The 19,023-nt window shown below is 40.5% G+C and overlaps 1 protein-coding gene across 48 annotated transcripts in view; it reads left to right on the top strand.

Moving 5' to 3' along the window:
- The window catches only part of ptprda (protein tyrosine phosphatase receptor type Da), a 125,018-nt gene that overhangs the window by 11,454 nt on the left and 94,541 nt on the right, over window positions 1-19,023 (top strand). For all 48 annotated transcript variants that reach the window (XM_077742371.1, XM_077742389.1, XM_077742380.1 and 45 more), the window contains exon 4: window positions 3,690-3,737. The gene's annotated coding sequence lies outside the window, so the exon portion shown is untranslated. The remainder of the gene's footprint in view (window positions 1-3,689; window positions 3,738-19,023) is intronic.

The following is a 19,023-nucleotide window of genomic DNA, read 5'->3' on the forward strand; positions in this document are numbered from 1 at the left end:
CCTCAGAGTACGCGACGGCAAGTGGCAAACATCTAACGCAAGCCAAGTCGAGGCGAAATCATTTGTGAGAGATCTTGTCAAACAGATTAATCCCCCACCCTGAGCCTCGGGGGTTTCTGGACGTTTTTTTTTCTGTCATGCTGCTTTGCCAGGCTCTCTCTTGATAATACCCCAAAGATAAAATTAATTGTGCAGGGAGATGTGGAAAAGGGATGGGGAGTATCCAAAAGGACCTTGAGCAACAACGCCAAGAAACCAACTACCGTATTTTCACAACTATAAGGCGCACCGCATTATAAGGCAAACCCTCAATGAATGACATTTTTTCCATATATAAGGCACACTGTATTATAAGGCGCACTGTCTATTTTGGAGGAAATTTAGGACTTGTAAGTGCGCCTTATAGTGGTGAAAATAGGGTAATTGCTATTGACTTCCAGGTATGAAGCACTCACTACTTTATAGTCACTTCTAGAGCCAGCCATTGTTGATGTTTGGGATTTTTTGGTATAAAATCTTACAGTGGGGGAGGAGCTATATGATAGAAGATGTTGTAAACTGCATTTTTAACAGTATTGTTTCAGTTCAGGTGTTTGTTTGTTTTTTAATATCCGACAGTGGTGGTTTTTCGTTTTTGGTTTTCTGTTTTGGTCCATATATAAGGCGCACTGGATTATAAGGCGCACTGTCTATTTTGAACACAAATTAAGACTTTTAAGTGCGCCTTATAGTTGTGAAAATACATTAAAAACGTCACTACGCCGGGATTAAGCACCCTCCCCTTTTGGTTATTTAAGTCCATTCAAAAATGGACGACCCTGGGGGTGTGTACTAGACCACCCTTTGTCAAATCTACGGTCCGGGGGCGGAGTCTGAGCCACTAAAGTGGACAATGTTAAGGTCAAATGGCGTATTGCCAATTTGTAGTGGATTGAAAATCAAAGCAAGCCGGACCAGAGCCTGTCTTTCCGTCCCCCAACCAAAAAAAAAAAATGGATGCCAAGGCGCCAGTGTGTCACCAAGCCAGCCAGCCAGCCAGCTAGCAGGCCGTTGCAATCAGCCAGACACAGCTGGCTACCTGCATCACTGTAGATTAGTTCCTGCATTGCCTTTTTCAATTAACTCCAGCCAACATTATCAGAACGCCGCATCGTGATTGTGAATAACTTCCACGGGGGGAAAATCGCCCCTTTTTTTGTAAATAAAGTGACACTACTCATTAATGTGATGAATGGCCCTCACTCGGAGCCTCCCTCCCGCGGGCTCCTTCTCGGGGAAAAGAAAAGGGCGAGCGTTTCAAAGTGCTGACGCTAGCGAGGCCGCCAGCCAAAACGCCGCCGCCGCTTTTCAACTGGTGACGCTCCCAAGGACCCGTCACGCACTTAACATCAAATCATTAACTTCGCCCCGGCAGCGGCGGACGTTCGCCAATGGGGAGGGGAATGCTAGCTAGCGTACCGGTAAAAAAAAAAGGTCATAGGCAGTCACGGAGGCTAAATAAGCGGGATTATGGGAGCGGGCGTGGGACTGGCAACCAAATGTCAAAGCTGGCTAACTTTGCTGCTTTTACGGACTCTCCCGACACTCTGCTGTGGACCAAATAGATTGGACGCCTATTGTATAAAGGGGTGTTTTGGATTGGATCACTTTATTCATCCCGTATTCGGGAAATTTCACAGTACTACATACACATACATAGATGTATACTACATACACATACATACATATATACTACATACACATACATATATATATTCTACATACATATACATATATATATATATACTACATACACATACATATATATATACTACATACACATACATATATATACTGCATACACATACATATATATACTCCATACACATACATATATATACACATACATGTACATATATATATATACTACATACACATACATATATATATACTACATATACAGACATATATATACACTACATACACATACATGTATATATACTACATACAAATACATATATATACATACAACATACACATACATATATATACATACAACATACACATACATATATACTACATACACATACATAAATATATATACACCTAGACATACATATATACACTACATACACAAACATATATATACTACATACACATACATATATATACTACATACACACATATATATACTACATACATAAATATAAGCACATAGATGTACATGCATACAGTAGGTCTTAACACTCAGCCATTTGTTTTGTTAAAGAGAAATTGTTGACTTTTTACTCTTTTACCACTACAGTACTCACTATACGACTCAGTTTTAGCCCTCTACTGTCATTAATGATTATTTTCAAACTACTGCCTTACTAACTTGACTTATTTGCTAATTCCTAAAGCACCTACCCAAAGACTTACCGTAACGGCACAACTCAAAGTTAGCGAAACAAACAACTATGGGATGCATTTAGCACCAAATCTGATTTATTTAAGCTTTTAAAAACAAAATAACTCAGAGCGCCAGAACAACAAAGTCGACCAAGGATTCCAGATCTGATTTAAAGCTCGATAGACTGACGAATGGCACAACAGGGCCAGTCACTATTTATTTAGCCGGCCTAATTGGAAATGTCCGTCACGGGGCAGCAAAGCGCGTCTTCTCTCTCGCCTTTGTCCCGCCGCCGCCGCCTCCATCCCTTGCAGGTATTTCACCCTGACTGATACACAACCAGTCCAGGACAGCTTTTAAAAACCCGTCCCGAGAAACTCCAAAACCGCCAAGTACCTTACGTTAATCAGTTTTTATTTTCGTACTCACTAAAACCACTATAGTTCCAACGTCCATGTTTGACACGGTCCTAACGGCACCCCCGGAACTTCTACCTGGTCTTCATACCTCAATTCCAAAGCCGTCTTGAGAAATAGAGAAAAAAAAACAAAGATACAGGTTTTGAGTAGTTCTATTTGCGCCTATGTAAGAACAAGTGTAGTTGCCATGACGACTAATGGCGGCGCTACACAGAAAGTCATTTGCAAATGTCGGACTGCTAAAACCTGATCTCACGCAGGGGTGTCAATCCCTTCTATGACTGTACACGTAGAAATCCTGAAAAACGGATTGGACGTCCAGTCTTGTTAATATTACAAGATTTTTTTGGGGTGTTTTTGGAGTTTTATCCAATATTTTGAGTGCAAATATTCAATTTTATAAGTAAAAAATCAACTAGCAATGCTTATTTAATCAAAACAAACAAACTAAAGCAGTTTTTCAAGCAATTTATTTGACTATTTTATTTATTTTTTATCAACCTCGAAGTATTATCAGGAAAACCATTTGTTTTAATAGAGTGAAACATTTTTTCCTCCATTTTTAATTGCATTTATCGTCAAATTATATATTAAAAAATGATTACCTGTGATTGGCATTGACTGTGATAACTAAATGCTAAAAAACAATTGGCAAAATGACTCCTAATACTTTCCACTTGTAGCTTTGTAGCGGATTTGAAAACTGGTCTCGGTTGTTAGTAACTCGGACAAACTGGGATTTACCGTGCCCCCCCTGCCAATTTACTGAAGGGGTCCCTAGAGTCCTTGTCTTGATTACGGGAGTTCCTCATTGATCAATCACTGTCAAAGAAGGCTGCTCTGTAATTGCTTCGTTTTCGTAATCAGGAGTGACACCCTTTCTCCCTTTTCTGCTTTAGGTCTCAGGAGAGAGAATGTTCCTTGACTTTCACACCATCCACCTCAAGGTAGGCCTTTTTTTTTTTAAATTACCTACCGCATTTCCGTGCTAGATCCGGCCCCCGGGCCACGACTTTGACACCAGTGTATTAGGGAAATCAACATATCTAAGAAAATAGCGTCAGCGTTAATCCGGCGGCGTTGAATAAAACAATCGTGTCGAGGCGACCTTCCTCTTCGTTGCCCTGTGGGAGGAGTAAGGGAAAAACATTGTGGCTGTCGAGGGGGTGACGTGGGTCTTATAATTATGATGGGATGGACATTGCGTTGGTCAAGATTGGGCGAGTTAAGGATGGGAAAATAGCACTGTTGCAATTAGCTTTAAGATATGCTCATTTGTAGGTCACTAATTTATTCGTTGGACCTTTCGGGTCAAATCAGTGCTCCGATGATTGGTCGCCGGCCTTTTAGTCACGGGTCGAATGGTGACAGATAGTTTACTGTTGAAGCCAGCTCTCAAAATTAAATTCATGAGAGTTTAATATCTAAGTACTGTTAAATATCTAAGTGCTGTTTAATATCCAAGTGCTGTTTAATATCCAAGTGCTGTTTAATATCCAAGTGCTGTTTAATATCCAAGTGCTGTTTAATATCCAAGTAGTGTTTAATATCCAAGTAGTGTTTACTATCCAAGTACTCTTTAATATCCAAGTACTCTTTAATATCCAAGTACTCTTTAATATCCAAGTGCTGTTTAATATCCAAGTACTGTTTAATATCTAATTACTGTTTAATATCCAAGTACTGTTTAATATCCAAGTACTGTTTAATATCCAAGTACTGTTTAATATCCAAGTACTGTTTAATATCTAAGTACATTTGACCGGCAACCAAAAAAACGGCGACCAAAAGACCAGCGACCAAACGTCCAAGCCCCCCTCGACCACCACCGGCCGTCACACTCTCCGGACATTGACGTTTTCCAAAGTGCGGGGACTCCATGGACACTACGACTCCATTAGGCGTCCTCCGCTCCGATGGCTCCCAATGTTGACTAATCATTTGAATCATTAAGCCTGTGAGTCGATTGCCTGGCCTGCACTGTCAGCAGTGCTTATCGAAAAAGACAATTACCTTGAATACGAGCAGGACGGACCATCAAGTACGCTTCCTATTCATGCTCGCCGGTGAATAGAGTCAAAAGTTCATTTGCGCTGGTCCACCACCTGAAAATTTTCGCCCGCTTCATAAAACATGGCGTCTCCGCCCAAATGACGATTTTTTTTCCCAAATTGTGCCGATGTTAATCAAAGTGGAGGCTTAATCTGGGGGACCGATAAGACGCTCCCTCTTTTAACGGGGCCGTTTAAGCACTGGGGGGAGGGGGGGGGGTGAAGCGGCGAGATCAGGTGAAATGAAGAGGAACTGATTGCTTATGGTGATTAGACTGATTACATTTTAAATTTAAAAACTTTGCCCCCCACCTCCCACCTCGCAGAACATAATCCTTTCTAGTTACACCAAAAATGACTTTGGGGCAGGACTGTCAAGATCGTCAAGTTTATCACGCTTTATCTCGGAAATGAACAACTCGCTCAGATACGATTTGACCTGTGACCGGACATTTGGTCGCCGGTCTTTTGGTCGCCAGTCTTTTGGTCGCCAGTCTTTTGGTCGCCAGTCAAATGTACTTAGATATTAAACAGTACTTAGATATTAAACAAGTATACTTAGATATTAACAGTCCTTAGATATTAAACAGTATACTTAGATATTAAACAGTCCTTAGATATTAAACAGTACTGACATATTAAACAGTACTTAGAAATTAAACTCTCTCCCTTAGATATTAAACTCTCTCTGATGAATATAATTTTGAGAGCTGCTTTCAACAGTAAACTCCCTGTCACCATTTGACCGGCCACCAAAAGACCGGAGACCAAAAGACCGGCGACCAAACGTCCGGGTCAGGTAGTGGAGGGGCTTTTTTTGCTTTTCGGAAGTGCTTGAAGTAGCGCTGGAACCAAAGTAGGGCTAAGTTGAATAAGTTGATGGGCATAAAGGGGATTTAGGAGCGTGCCGGCTCAAATTGAAATCGATGGGACGCATTGCTGGATGGAGACGGTGTTTGTGGCCACTTGTTTAAAGGCAGCACTTTGCCTATTGACGTTGTCGCTCAATCAGCAAGCCCGGAGCTCATTCTTCTCGTGCCCGACTCATTGATCAGCAAATGGCGTGCTTACTTTGTGCTTTCGCACCGCCAGCCTCGCATTCATTACACCGCCGGCGTTTGCCAAAAGACATTAAGCCGCAGAAAACTACAACGCTTCATGTGATGGCAAGAGGCCAGGAATGAGAAAATACTGGACTTTTAATTCCTTCACTGCTACTGAATATAAAAGTCCATTTGAATTTGGACAGCTGGCATTGAATCACGTTTCACCACCACTGCAATAGAGGTCCGATCCGTTAGAACTGGCAGGGCCGGCCGGCAGTGATCCGTCTACCTGGCCGGCTGGAACCGCCTACCAATACTGGCGGAAGTCATTAAAAATGAAGATTTAAGGCAGTTTTCACCTGGTTAAACTGATGCATTGGCTAGAATCTTTAGGTATTGCTGGTGCTCGGACGTTTGGTCGCCGGTCTTTTGGTCCCTGGTCTTTTGGTCCCTTTTGGTCGCTAGTCTTAGGGTCGCCAGTCTTTTGGTCCCCAGTCTTTTGGTCCCCAGTCTTTTGGTCCCCAGTCTTTTGGTCCTCAGTCTTTAGGTCCCCAGTCTTTTGGTCTCTTTTGGTCGCCAGTCCTATGGTTGCCAGTCTTTTGGTCCCTTTTTGTCGCCGGTCTTTTGGTGGCCGGTCTTTTGGTGACAGAAAGTTTACTGTTGAAACCAGCTCTCAAAATTATATCTATGAGAGAGAGATTAATATCTAAGAGAGAAAGTTTAATATCTAAGAGAGAGAGTTTAATATCTAAGAGAGAAAGTTTAATATCTAAGAGAGAGAGTTTAATATCTAAGTACTGTTTATGATCTAAGTACTGTTTATGATCTAAGTACTGTTTATGATCTAAGTACTGTTTATGATCTAAGTACTGTTTAATATCTAAGAACAGTTTAATATCTAAGTACATTTCACCGGCGACCAAAAGACCGGCGACCAAACATCCGGTCACGGGTTTGAAATCCCCCTCCCCGCCCCTAAACTGTTTTCCCTCAAAGCCAGAAAGCAAACATTGCAATCCACCCTCCGCCGAACAGAAGCGTGTCGGACTAATCTGCCCACCATTGGTTTTGAACCAAAGACCTTTTTTCGAAAGCGCCCCAGCTCCGACAGGCGCGCAAACTCCCGAAATGACAAGCGATTATCAAAGCGCCCTCCGGCTTGAGACGGCGTAATCCCCACATGTCTTTCGTCCACGCAAGTCCGAATGAGAACCCCCCCCCCCCCCCCGAACAATGTCGGCTTGTCTACGCTAGTTAAACCCCGAGCATTTTATTCTGAAAATGAAGTTGACCCTGTCACAAAGCTTAAGGACGTAGCACAAAGCCCTTCAGTCCATCTTCTCGGTGTAATGAGTTCCTATTCGCGACAAAACCGCGGGGGCTAATAAGGCTTTTATCTACTTTGGATATTAGATATTAACACCTCATCAACATTAAGCCACTCGTCTGTCTGTCTTATTTGCATTAGCCCAACAATGTCTGCCATAGAAATCTTCAAATTAAAGCCTCGACCAATCGCCGGAAGGATACGGCTACCCGTCAATCAACTCTGTAGCTTTTGCAAATCAGTGTGATCTTTTTTTGCTAAAATGGATCATGGCAATCTTAGCTTTTTTGAAGCGCCGCTATGATAAACTACGTCGCTAACGCCGGAGGCTAACACAGTGGGTCTGACTGACATAATCAGGATTTAGCTGGTTGGGGAATCTATATATAGGAACTTTAGTCAGGACATTTTCTTGATCTTCTACGTGGAGGGTTGCGTTTTTGTGCAAAATGTAATGTTTTATTGTTGTTAGCATTGCTAACGAGTGTTTATTTTTGTTTTTTGAAATGGAGAGAAAAAGCTAAAAGGTTTCAGACTTCTTATCGTACCTTGTGGCATCTTTTTGTCAGGTGCTATGAGAAGAAGGAGAAAAAAAAGGAAATATTAACTGGGAAATATAGCTGGGAGAAATAGAAAATAAATGGCTTTGCTGTGGCAAAAAGAGGAGAAGGAAGACGGTGAGATTTATCAAGGCCAGATGGAAATGTCTGCCGAGTCTCTGTTGAAAAATTAAAGGGAGTTTTTTCGGACTTGTGACCTGGAAGTCTTAGCACGGTCAATATTTGATTTTACGGAAAAGGGAGAATTTCAATTAGAGTTTTCGGTGTATGGAAATTGTATAAAAAAGAAACAGACTTTGTTAGGTTTCTTTAAAAAAAGCTACCCCTAGCAAAACAGTAGTCTCGTCACTCGTATGACATGTTACAATCCCGAGCTCTAAAACCCTGATTTGGTTATTTTCAGACTCTGAAACATGTCCATAATTCAACAATGCAAATAGAAGATTCCTACTTGTCCCATAAAATACATAATTTTAATAGCCTCATTACATTTTCACTGCACAGTTTCATTGCCGCTCTGATTTACGCCGCTGCCATTTTTTAGCGCCGGGTACCGTTCGGCAAATATCAAGGGGTCAAGCTCTTCTACGCCACCTTTAACTCTGGCCGTGAATTGCATCAAGGTGAGCAAAAAAAACCCTTTACCTCCATCGTTAATTTAGCCTAGTGAAAGCTAGGTCGCTGACCCATTAAATGAGCAAAGATAATACTGACCTTAACATGGTCTTGTGCTCACGGCGGTAATTACCCAAACTCTGGGATCAATCAATATTGACTCTTTTGTTTTGTTTAATTTCAACGAGATTCTCTCATACGTAGCCGTCCACTTCAACGCGTAAAAACGACTTCGGAAAGTCTAAAACTTCTATAGCATGGAGGTGAGGGATCCTATGGCTCAGGGGGAGCCACATGTGGCTCTTTTGATGGGTGTATCTGGCTCTTTGCTAACCTGTGAGCTAAAATATGGAAACCGCTAATAACAGAACTGAGATATTACATTTATAACTGCTTTAATCTTCAATTTTTTTGAAGTAGACTTTTCTGGAATGCATCTTCTCGTTGATTAGCAACAGCAAATAAGAATATTTAACAAAAAGTCCATTTTTCCACTTTAAGAGTAGTGAAATTACAAAAATTTAAGGATAAGGCACTGGTTTACATGTATTTTGACTTTTAAATTCGTAGTATGGCTCACAAGGACTAACATTAGAAAATATGGATTGTTTGTGACCCCTGTGCTAGACGCTAGCGCTAACTTGTAGCAAGGCACTAACTTGTAGCAAAGCGCTAGCTTCTTTGCCCTTGTTTCCTTCCCCATTAGCGCTAGTGACAGTTCAAGTTTGTCCACTGAGCGTCCCACAGTTAGTCTTATCGCCTCACCTCACCTGCCGGGATGTGACACCGTCCCGTAGTCGTCTGAGGGATGTCTAACCCCGCCAGCCCGCCCGCCAAAGCCCGGGTGACCCCGTAAGCAAGACTGACAACACAATAATACTCCGGGTGCCCTAATCTTTCATTGGCGGATTATCAGATTAGAAGCCTGGCTTGTTTATGGGCTGCTCGGAGACTATCGAAAAAGTTGATCTGTCAAGTTTATCGTACACTTGTCACATTAAGACGGTTTCTGGGCCGCACAGTTGGCTGCGGGTGGTAGATAAGAACAGGCCAGATGCGCTTGAATAGAACTCGCGGAAGACTAGAAACAAAATCAGTCGCTTGTTTGATTCCCGCAACCTTTGCGGAGGAAAGTTAGCTCCGGAGAGGATGTAATCCATCCTTTAAGTACTGTTTAATATCTAAGTACTGTTTAATATCTAAGTACTGTTTAATATCTCAGTACTGTTTAATATTTAAGTACTGTTTAATATCCAAGTAGTGTTTAACATCCAAGTGTTGTTTAATATCCAAGTAGCATTTAATATCTAAGTACTGTTTAATATCTAAGTACTGTTTAATATCTAAGTACTGTTTAATATCTAAGTACTGTTTAATATCTAAGTACTCTTTATATTTATACAACTTTTGTATATACTACAAATACTACAATACTACAAATTTTAAAGAAAAATTATATTTTTTTATACAATGCAGCTTTCTTCCCCGGGCCGTACCAAACCACCAGACGGGCCAGATCCGGCCCGCGGGCCCTATGTTTGACACCCCTGCTTTATAGCTTAATATTTCCTCTCCACCCGTTGTTTTGACAAAACTGGACTCTACCTGTGCGCTAGTTCGGCTTCTGGGTAGCCATTTTGAAGGTCATGGCCCCCTACAGAGGGTATCTGGGAATTACACAAGCCGATATTATCGTTATCCTTATAAATCAAGTCTTATCGTGTAGGTGAGGCGGGCTTGTTTTGAGGTAGGAATTTAAATGTTGCAATTACTCCAGCGCCTCAGCAAAAATGATTGACTTTCCGCTTGTACCGTTATAAAGACATCCACCTAGTCTTGTTTACGATACCCATAACGTCATGATGGTCCCATTGCTCACATGCCGGGAGCTTTATTCTCGCAAATGTAGCCATGGAATGTTTCGAGTTTTTTTTTGGTTCCGAGGGATCTGGCAATTTCCCCAAATGCTTTTCCTCCCGTTTTGTCTTCCGATGCCGAGCGTCAGACAAATGTGTCGGAATCGTAAAAGTGACACGCGAGGCCTCGTCGCTGGTACGAGCGGCCGACTGTACGGCGTAATCATGCAGATGAAATCCTCGGAGTGGAAATTAAAACCCCGTTAAGGTCACGTCTGGCCGCCGCGTGCGACTGTGAACCGCCGTCCTTGAAGGATTGTTGTGTTTTACATGGTTTGATTTGCATAAGGTCAAAGAAAATGTTAGGCAGCGCAGTCTGCTGTGAAACTATCTATTGGAACTCTGCTTAAGAACACAGTATTTAATGAAGGTCGGTCTCGTTCCAGTGAAAAAACATACTTGTTAGCCGTGAACTGTACTTTTAACATCCAATCAGACTGAAGTTGCTTGACTTTTCGATGGCTACCCTTGAACGGAAATTTAGATGGGTATTATGTAAGGACACAATCTGTACTTTGTCCTACATTTTGTCTCTTCTGAATTATTTGCTGTTTAGAGGCCACTGGTGTTTTTGCGTTTTTGGTCGCGGGTCTTTTGGTCACCAGTCAAAAGTACTCAGATACCAAACAGTACTCGGATACCAAACAGTACTCAAATATTAAACAGTACTTAGATATATAACAGTACTTGGATATCAAACAGTACTTAGAAATATAACAGTACTTAGATATTAATCAGTACTTAGATATTAAATAGTACTTAGATGTCAAACAGTACTTAGATACCAAACAGTACTTAGATACCAAACAGTACTTAGAAATATAACAGTACTTAGATATATAACAGTACTTAGATATCCAACAGTACTTAGATATCCAACAGTACTTAGATATCCAACAGTACTTAGATACCAAACAGTACTTAGATACCAAACAGTACTTAGATACCAAACAGTACTTGTATACCAAACAGTACTTAGATACCAAACAGTACTTAGATACCAAACAGTACTTATATACCAAACAGTACTTAGATACCAAACAGTACTTAGATACCAAACAGTACTTAGATATCAAACTCTCTCTCTTAGATATTAAACTCTCTCTCATGAATATAGTTTTGAGAGCTAGTTTCAACAGTAAACTATATGTCACCAAAAGACAGGCGACCAAACGTCTAAGCACCGTGTTTGTAGAATGAATTTTGGCATACCAGCTGCCATACGTTGAGAGAGCTAGCTGGACAGTCGTAGTACCGAAAACATTTGCTCAGTCGTCAATGGCATCCGACGAGAAAGGGTTAACGAGCTCTAAGTGATTGTTTTGTTGTCTCGTTAGTGATGGGGGGTTCAACACGTCAATTGTGGATCCTCTTTGGGTTGCGGTAAATCTTTTCGTGGCCACTTTGGCAGACTTTTTAACATTCCATCTCTTAGCCACAACGAACCAGAGCCACCGAGGTCTAAAAATGTCCAACGATGAGCCGGATCTGTCGTCAGGGAGCCACTCGACACCCACGAACAGATTGAGCAGGCCCACTAGATGAATCTGTCGACACTCTATTCTGCATATCTCTATTTAATGATATTATATGTCATTTCCCCTGCAAAGAAAACACCATTAGCCAAAGCGGTGAGTCGTAGCGAAGCATTCTGCGACGGCTCCCGAGCCTCCTCGCTGCTGCTATAATTGAAATAATCCAAGTATCATTGTATTCTTTTTAATAGGATTCTTCTGCTTCAGGTCGGCTTGAAAAATTTGATTGCCCCGCTAACTAGCTAACCCACAAAAGAACTACATTGTCAAAGAGTTATGATTTTTAAGGGGTAAAGGACAACCAGGTCAGCTAAAGTGGAGTAAGTGCTCCTCCGGCGACCAGTCTAACACAGAAGAGAGCAGAGGAAATTGATTTCCGCTTTATACCCACTCAAAACAATGACTGTGCTAGCGGGTGGGTGACCTAATGATGGACCTGACCGATACTTTAAATCATTTGGGGGGTACCGACTGTGACAAAAGGGTAGTTTTCGTTATTTCCGCTTGTTGGTTGACTCCCATAAAAGGATTTTTGTTTATACGCTATTTATTAGCATAAGGACAACAGTGGAGGTTAGCATTTGTACCGTGAGTCCGCACTGCGGACCTTTTGGGGGGTTGCTGCGGGCTGCCAAAACTGCAGTCGCCCACAGAGTACTACAGAGTACTTTGTGCCATGTTCTGGACCATATGGAGTGCCAGGGTCACGCAGATTCTCCAGCTTAACGCATGCTTACAAAATGAGCCAAATGTTCTGGTTACTGTCTGCTAGCCTTGGCAGGCAGGCGAGTTCTCTCTCTCTATGCCAGCCAAGAACACTTTTATTAGCTCTAGCGGCTAAATCGTAGAGGCTTTCAAAGGAATGGACGCGTGTGATGGCATTATTGGTGTGTGAAGGAATTTGGGGGGAACAGGTAGTGTGGTTTTGGGAATGGAAATAGTAGAATGGGGTTTTTGGATCATGAGAAGGATTGCTGGACAGGGGAATTATGCTAATGATGGATAGGGTGCTTGGACGTTTGGTCGCTGGTCTTTTGGTGGACCGGTCTTTTGGTCGCCATTCTTTTGGTCGCCGGTCAAATGGTGAGTTTACTGTTTAGGCCAGCTCTCAAAATTATATGCATGAGATAGAGTTTAATATCTGAGAGAGAGAGTATAATATCTAAGAGAGAGTATAATTTCTAAGAGAGTATAATATCTAAGGGGGAGTATAATATCTAAGTAGTATTTAATATCTAAGTAGTGTTTATTATCTAAGTAGGGTTTGATATCCAAGTAGTGTTGAATATGTAAGTAGTATTTAATATGTAAGTAGTGTTTAATATGTAAGTAGTGTTTAATATCTAAGTAGTGTTTAATATGTAAGTAGTGTTTAATATCCGAGTAGTGTTTAATATCCAAGTAGTGTTTAATATCTAAATACTGTTTAATATCTAAATACTGTTTAATATCCAAGTAGTGTTTAATATCCAAGTAGTGTTTAATATCCAAGTGCTGTTTAATATCCAAGTAGTGTTTAATATGCAAGCACTGTTTAATATGCAAGCCCTGTTTAATATGCAAGTACTGTTTAATATGCAAGTACTCTTTAATATCTAAGTACATTTGACCAGCAACCAAAAGACCGGCGACCAAACGTCCGGTCACGAATGGATAGCACATTGGAATGTTGTGAGATTGAAGCCACTTGCAGTCCACCCTGGTTCGAACCCGTCTTGGTGTCATCATAACTTGTCCTTATTTAATCACCATATTAAGCTAGCCATCACGCCGCCCTAATGACACCGCCGCCGGACGATTTATCTCCCGATTTGATTTAGGGTTCCATTTGTCATAAGCGACGTTTTCACGATGCAATCAATACGTCCCTTTCAGCGCGTCGGACACCGAAGACCTTAAGAGTTACGCAGTCATGTAGCGAAAGCTTGTTGTGATAAAGTAAACGCTTGGCCAGGCCAAAGAGGCGACGCATCGATCAAGAGGCGTCTCGCAAATCCCCTCGGGTTCTGTCCCGAGACGACGGTTACTCATAGTCCGTGGCGTGGCGGGCTACCTATTCAAAAAAAAAACCTTCTTCAAGTCTGCTTGGAAACTTGATGAATTACAAGGCCATTATCCGGCTTTTTCTTTGCTTGCCAAGTGGCACGAAGCGGTTATGCCAGCACACCTCCACGATATACCCGTGACGCTCCGTTGAGCAGATGTGGGGTGGGGTGTGGGGGGCTTCTTTTCTTCGCTTCGGGGGAAAAGGAAACAGCTGTGCAGCAGACAGCTGCTGGCAGAGAGGATAAGGGAACAACGGGTCTGTTTCGAGCTCAGGAAAAAGAGGAGGTGGATGCTAGCTTTGCTGCCTGTCAGTCAAATGAGCAAGTTTCTCCAAGAACCGGGATGCAATTATTACATTTTCTTTGTTAGCGTCTCCAAACTATTTTAGAGCCATTGCCCAAGGACTTGGTGACAAATTCTGAACTTTTCAAGGTGGGACTTTTTTCAATGACTGCCCCAAAGAGCTTTAAATCCTATAGAATTGGTGCTTGGACGTTTGTCTTGGACGTCTTCTGGTTGCCGGTCTTTTGGTCGCCGGTCTAAAGGTGACAGAGAGTTTTCTGTTGGAACCAGCTCTCAAAATTAGATTCATGAGAGAGAGTTTAATATCTAAGTACTGTTTAATATCTAAGTAGTGTTTAATATCTAAGTAGTGTTTAATATGTAAGTACTGTTTAATATGTAAGTACTGTTTAATATGTAAATACTGGTTAATATCTAAGAGAGAGTTTAATATCTAAGTACTGTTTAATATCTAAGTACTGTTTACTATGTAAGAACTGTTTAATATGTAAGTAGTGTTTAATATCCAAGTACTGTTTAATATCTAAGTACTGTTTAATATCCAAGTACTGTTTAATATCTAAGTACTGTTTAATATCCAAGTACTGTTTAATATGTAAGTACTGTTTAATATCTAAGCACTGTTTAATATCTAAGTAGTGCTTAATATCTAAGTAGTGTTTAATATGTAAGTAGTGTTTAATATCTAAGTAGTGTTTAATATCTAAGTAGTGTTTAATATCTAAGTAGTGTTTAATATCTAAGTAGTGTTGAATATCTAAGTAGTGTTGAATATCTAAGTAGTGTTGAATATCCAAGTAGTGTTTAATATCTAAGTACTATTTAATATCTACGTACTGTTTAATATCTAAGTACATTTGACCGGCGACCAAAAGACTAGCGACCAAACATCCGGTCACGTTGCCAGATAAGACCGGCCATTGACAAATTTCAGTTCTAAAACCAGAAGCCCTTTTTGAAAGTGCTTTGGTTATTGTTAAAGCCATTCTTATATTTTGGTTTCAAATAAACACAGCAGCGAATCAAGTTCAAATTTATTTATATATATTTTTTAGCATTTGTTGCCCTGTCCAATCATTTTTAGGGTGCCATTTAACAAACTTTATTCCAACGTCAGCATCTCTTCATTCTAGTTTATGTGGAATACATCCCTTTGTTGCAGATCCTCCCAAGAACTTGAGCGCAAAATAGCGGCGAGTGATTTTAAGAAGCAGTCATGATTGCAGAGGCAATAATCCTTCACACAAATGAGCATAATCACAGCATAAGCAATTTTAATTGCACCTCCATTTCATTCCCAGAAAAAAAACAACGATTGGCAGGAGGTTTCCGGCAAGAAAAAGACTGAGTGGGAGTGCCCGTAATTACTAGTTGTCGTTACTCCTAAATAGCTGAAAATAAAGCAGGATTTACCGTATTTTCACGACTATGAGGCGCACCCTCAGTGAATGACATTTTTTTCCATATATAAGGCGCACTGTATTATAAGGCGCACTGTCTATTTTGGAGAAAATTCAAGACTTTTAAGTGCGCCTTATAGTGGTGAAAATATGCTACTAATTGCTATTGACTTCCAGGTATGAAGCACTCACTACTTTATAGTCACCTCTAGAGCCAGCCATTTTGGATATTTTGGATGTTTTGGTATAAAATCTTGCAGTAGGGGAGGAGCTATATGATGGAAGATGTTGTAAACTAAGATGGCTGATCTGCATATTTAACAGTATAGTTTCAGTTCAGGCGTTTGTGTTTTTTAATATCCGACAGTGGTGGTTTTTCCTTTTTGGTTGTCTGTTTTGGTCCATATATAAGGCGCACTGTATTATAAGGCGCACTGTCTATTTTGGAGAACATTTAAGACTTAAGTGCGCCTTATAGTCGTTAAAATACGGTAATTGCTATTGACTTCCAGGTTATGAAGCTCTCACTACTTTACAGTCACCTCTAGAGCCAGCCATTTTGGATATTTTGTATAAAATCTTGCAGTGGGGGAGGAGCTATATGATGGAAGATGTTGTAAACTAAAATGGCTGATCTGCATATTTAACAGTATTGTTTCAGTTCAGGCGTTTGTGTTTTTTTAACATCAGACAGTGGTGCTTTTTCCTTTTTGGTTGTCTGTTTTGGTCCATATATAAGGCGCACTGTATTATAAGGCGCACTGTCTATTTTGGAGAACATTTAAGACTTAAGTGCGCCTTATAGTCGTTAAAATACGGTAATTGCTATTGACTTCCAGGTTATGAAGCTCTCACTACTTTACAGTCACCTCTAGAGCCAGCCATTTTGGATATTTTGTATAAAATCTTGCAGTGGGGGAGGAGCTATATGATGGAAGATGTTGTAAACTAAAATGGCTGATCTGCATATTTAACAGTATTGTTTCAGTTCAGGCGTTTGTGTTTTTTTAACATCAGACAGTGGTGCTTTTTCCTTTTTGGTTGTCTGTTTTGGTCCATATATAAGGCGCACTGTATTATAAGGCGCACTGTCTATTTTGGAGAACATTTAAGACTTTTAAGTGCGCCTTATAGTCGTGAAAATACGGTACATGGATCGTGGAGGGCAAATTTTGGAGAGCAAAGTTACAAATATGATTGGTAGGAAGGCCTTTGTCGTCCATCTTCAAGTCAAATTAAAATGGTATTGGCTCTAAAAATAGAGGAGCATTTTTCTTTTTCGTTCTCCCCCTCCTGCGGGGAGGCAAGACGGAGCTTTGTCGCAAACACCCGAGGAACATATGCCGCCGCCTCTCCTTTGCCGAAGCAGATTGTGGCGGCCTCAGATGTTTCTTAACAGTTCATTTCCTCAAATCTTCCTTCGTTTTTTTGCCCTTTTGCGTTAATTGTTCTTTTTTGGCACGTTACGCTCAAGTGATTCCTTTTATTTTCCCTTTCAGAGTAATGGAAGCCCCCTAAGGAGCTTTCTTTTAAAATATATATTTTTATACCTTTATAGTACTTCTTAGGAGATCTGGTGATGTTTTAACTTGTGTTAGAAGTTATAAATCGTCAATTACAGTTGATGGATCTTTTCGAGGGATTGGGATTTGTTCAGAAGTTTGTCTTTTGGGATTATAAACATTTATTGGGATTGAAAAACGGGACATATTCTCTAGTTTAGACATACATTTTGTTTTAGCAACATTTTTCACGAATAGAGCCGCAAAAAATAGATATTTTCCAATGTTAGTCCTTGTGAGCCATACTACGAATCTAAAAGTCAAAATACATACATGTTTTTTGTAATTTCACTACTTTTAAAGTGGAAAAAACATGAATATTTCTTTTAAATATTCTTATGCTGTTGCTAATCAATGAGAGAATGCATTCTACTGCAAAAAATGAAGATTAAAGTACTTCTAGATGTAATATCTCAGTTCTATCACTAAAGATTTCCATATTTTAGCTCACAGGTTAGCAAAGAGCCAGATGCACCCTTCAAAAGAGCCATATGTGGCTCCCGAGCCATAGATTCCCTACCCCTGTTCTAGACAATAGACTTCCCCAGGCCAGAATCTTCCCCTGGGTCTTCAATTTTGAACCCCATGTTCTAACACAGCCCAATTAAAGCTGACCATTCCAACTCAAGTTGCAGAACAAGTGAGATCATCTTGAAGTACTTCTCTCTAAAAAAAAATACATAAAAGCACATTTTTCCACATGCCAAAATGTGTCTTTCTTCCCCCAACGCCAAGGTCAGTCGGCCTCAAAACCACCAATTCCAGTTGCAATTAGCGCCAGGAGGTTGTGCATCATCCCGCCCGGGTTGAGTCATAAGTTACCCGCCGGTTCTGCGCATCCGTCTCAGTTACAATTTTTATTTGGATGGCTAGTCGACGGCCCAAGGCGGAGTCATTAAGCTTCTATGTAAATACAAGGGCTGGCCGTAGAGTTCACCTTGCCGTGGCGCTTTTGGACCAACCAAAGGGTCTTGTTATTGCCCTGTTTGGATGAGAGAACCCATGGATACTCTATTCGGGATTTCAAAAGGATTGGATCTATGTGAAAATGTCAAAAAAAACCTTTTGGTCCGTTTTGGTCAGTTTTGGTCGCCGGTCAATTGTACTTAGATATTAAACTGTACTTGGATATTAAACAGTACTTGCATATTAAACAGTACTTGCATATTAAACAGTACTTGGATATTAAACAGTACTTAGATATTAAACACTACTTAGATGTTAAACAGTACTTAGATATTGAACTTTCTCTTAGATATAAAACTATTAAATAATAAACTATCTCTTAGATATTAAACACTACTTAGATATTAAACAGTACTTAGATATTAAACAGTACTTAGATATTAAACTCTCTCTTAGATATAAAACTATCTCTTAAATAATAAACTATCTCTTAAATAATGAACTATCTCTTAGATATTAAACTCTTAGATATTAAATTCTCTCTTTTAGATATTAAACTCTGTCTCTTAGATATTAAACTCTTAGATATTAAATTATCTTTCTTAGATATTAAACACTCTCACTCATGAATATAATTTTGAGAGGTGGTTTCAACAGTAAACTCTGTCACCAAAAGACCGGTGACCAAAAGACCAGCGACCAAACGTCCAAGCACAATCTGGCAACCCCGGACATCAGACATTTTACACCGGCATTGAATAAAAAAATCAATGAGTCTCTTTGCGCTACACGTGTCCCCCCTCGGGGCTGACTTCCATTACTCCGTGATTTAAATGTCGGATTCTACGGCCCAATTTGACGTTACTACGACCAACTGGAGTTAATGGATAAGACAAGCGGCTTGCATTATTAATTAAGGAGATTGATTTCCGTCTTTGAAGCCTTTCCTCACGCACGCCGCCGGAA

The sequence above is a fragment of the Stigmatopora nigra genome, chromosome 20 (assembly GCF_051989575.1).
Source record: "Stigmatopora nigra isolate UIUO_SnigA chromosome 20, RoL_Snig_1.1, whole genome shotgun sequence".
Classification (NCBI taxonomy): domain Eukaryota; kingdom Metazoa; phylum Chordata; class Actinopteri; order Syngnathiformes; family Syngnathidae; genus Stigmatopora; species Stigmatopora nigra.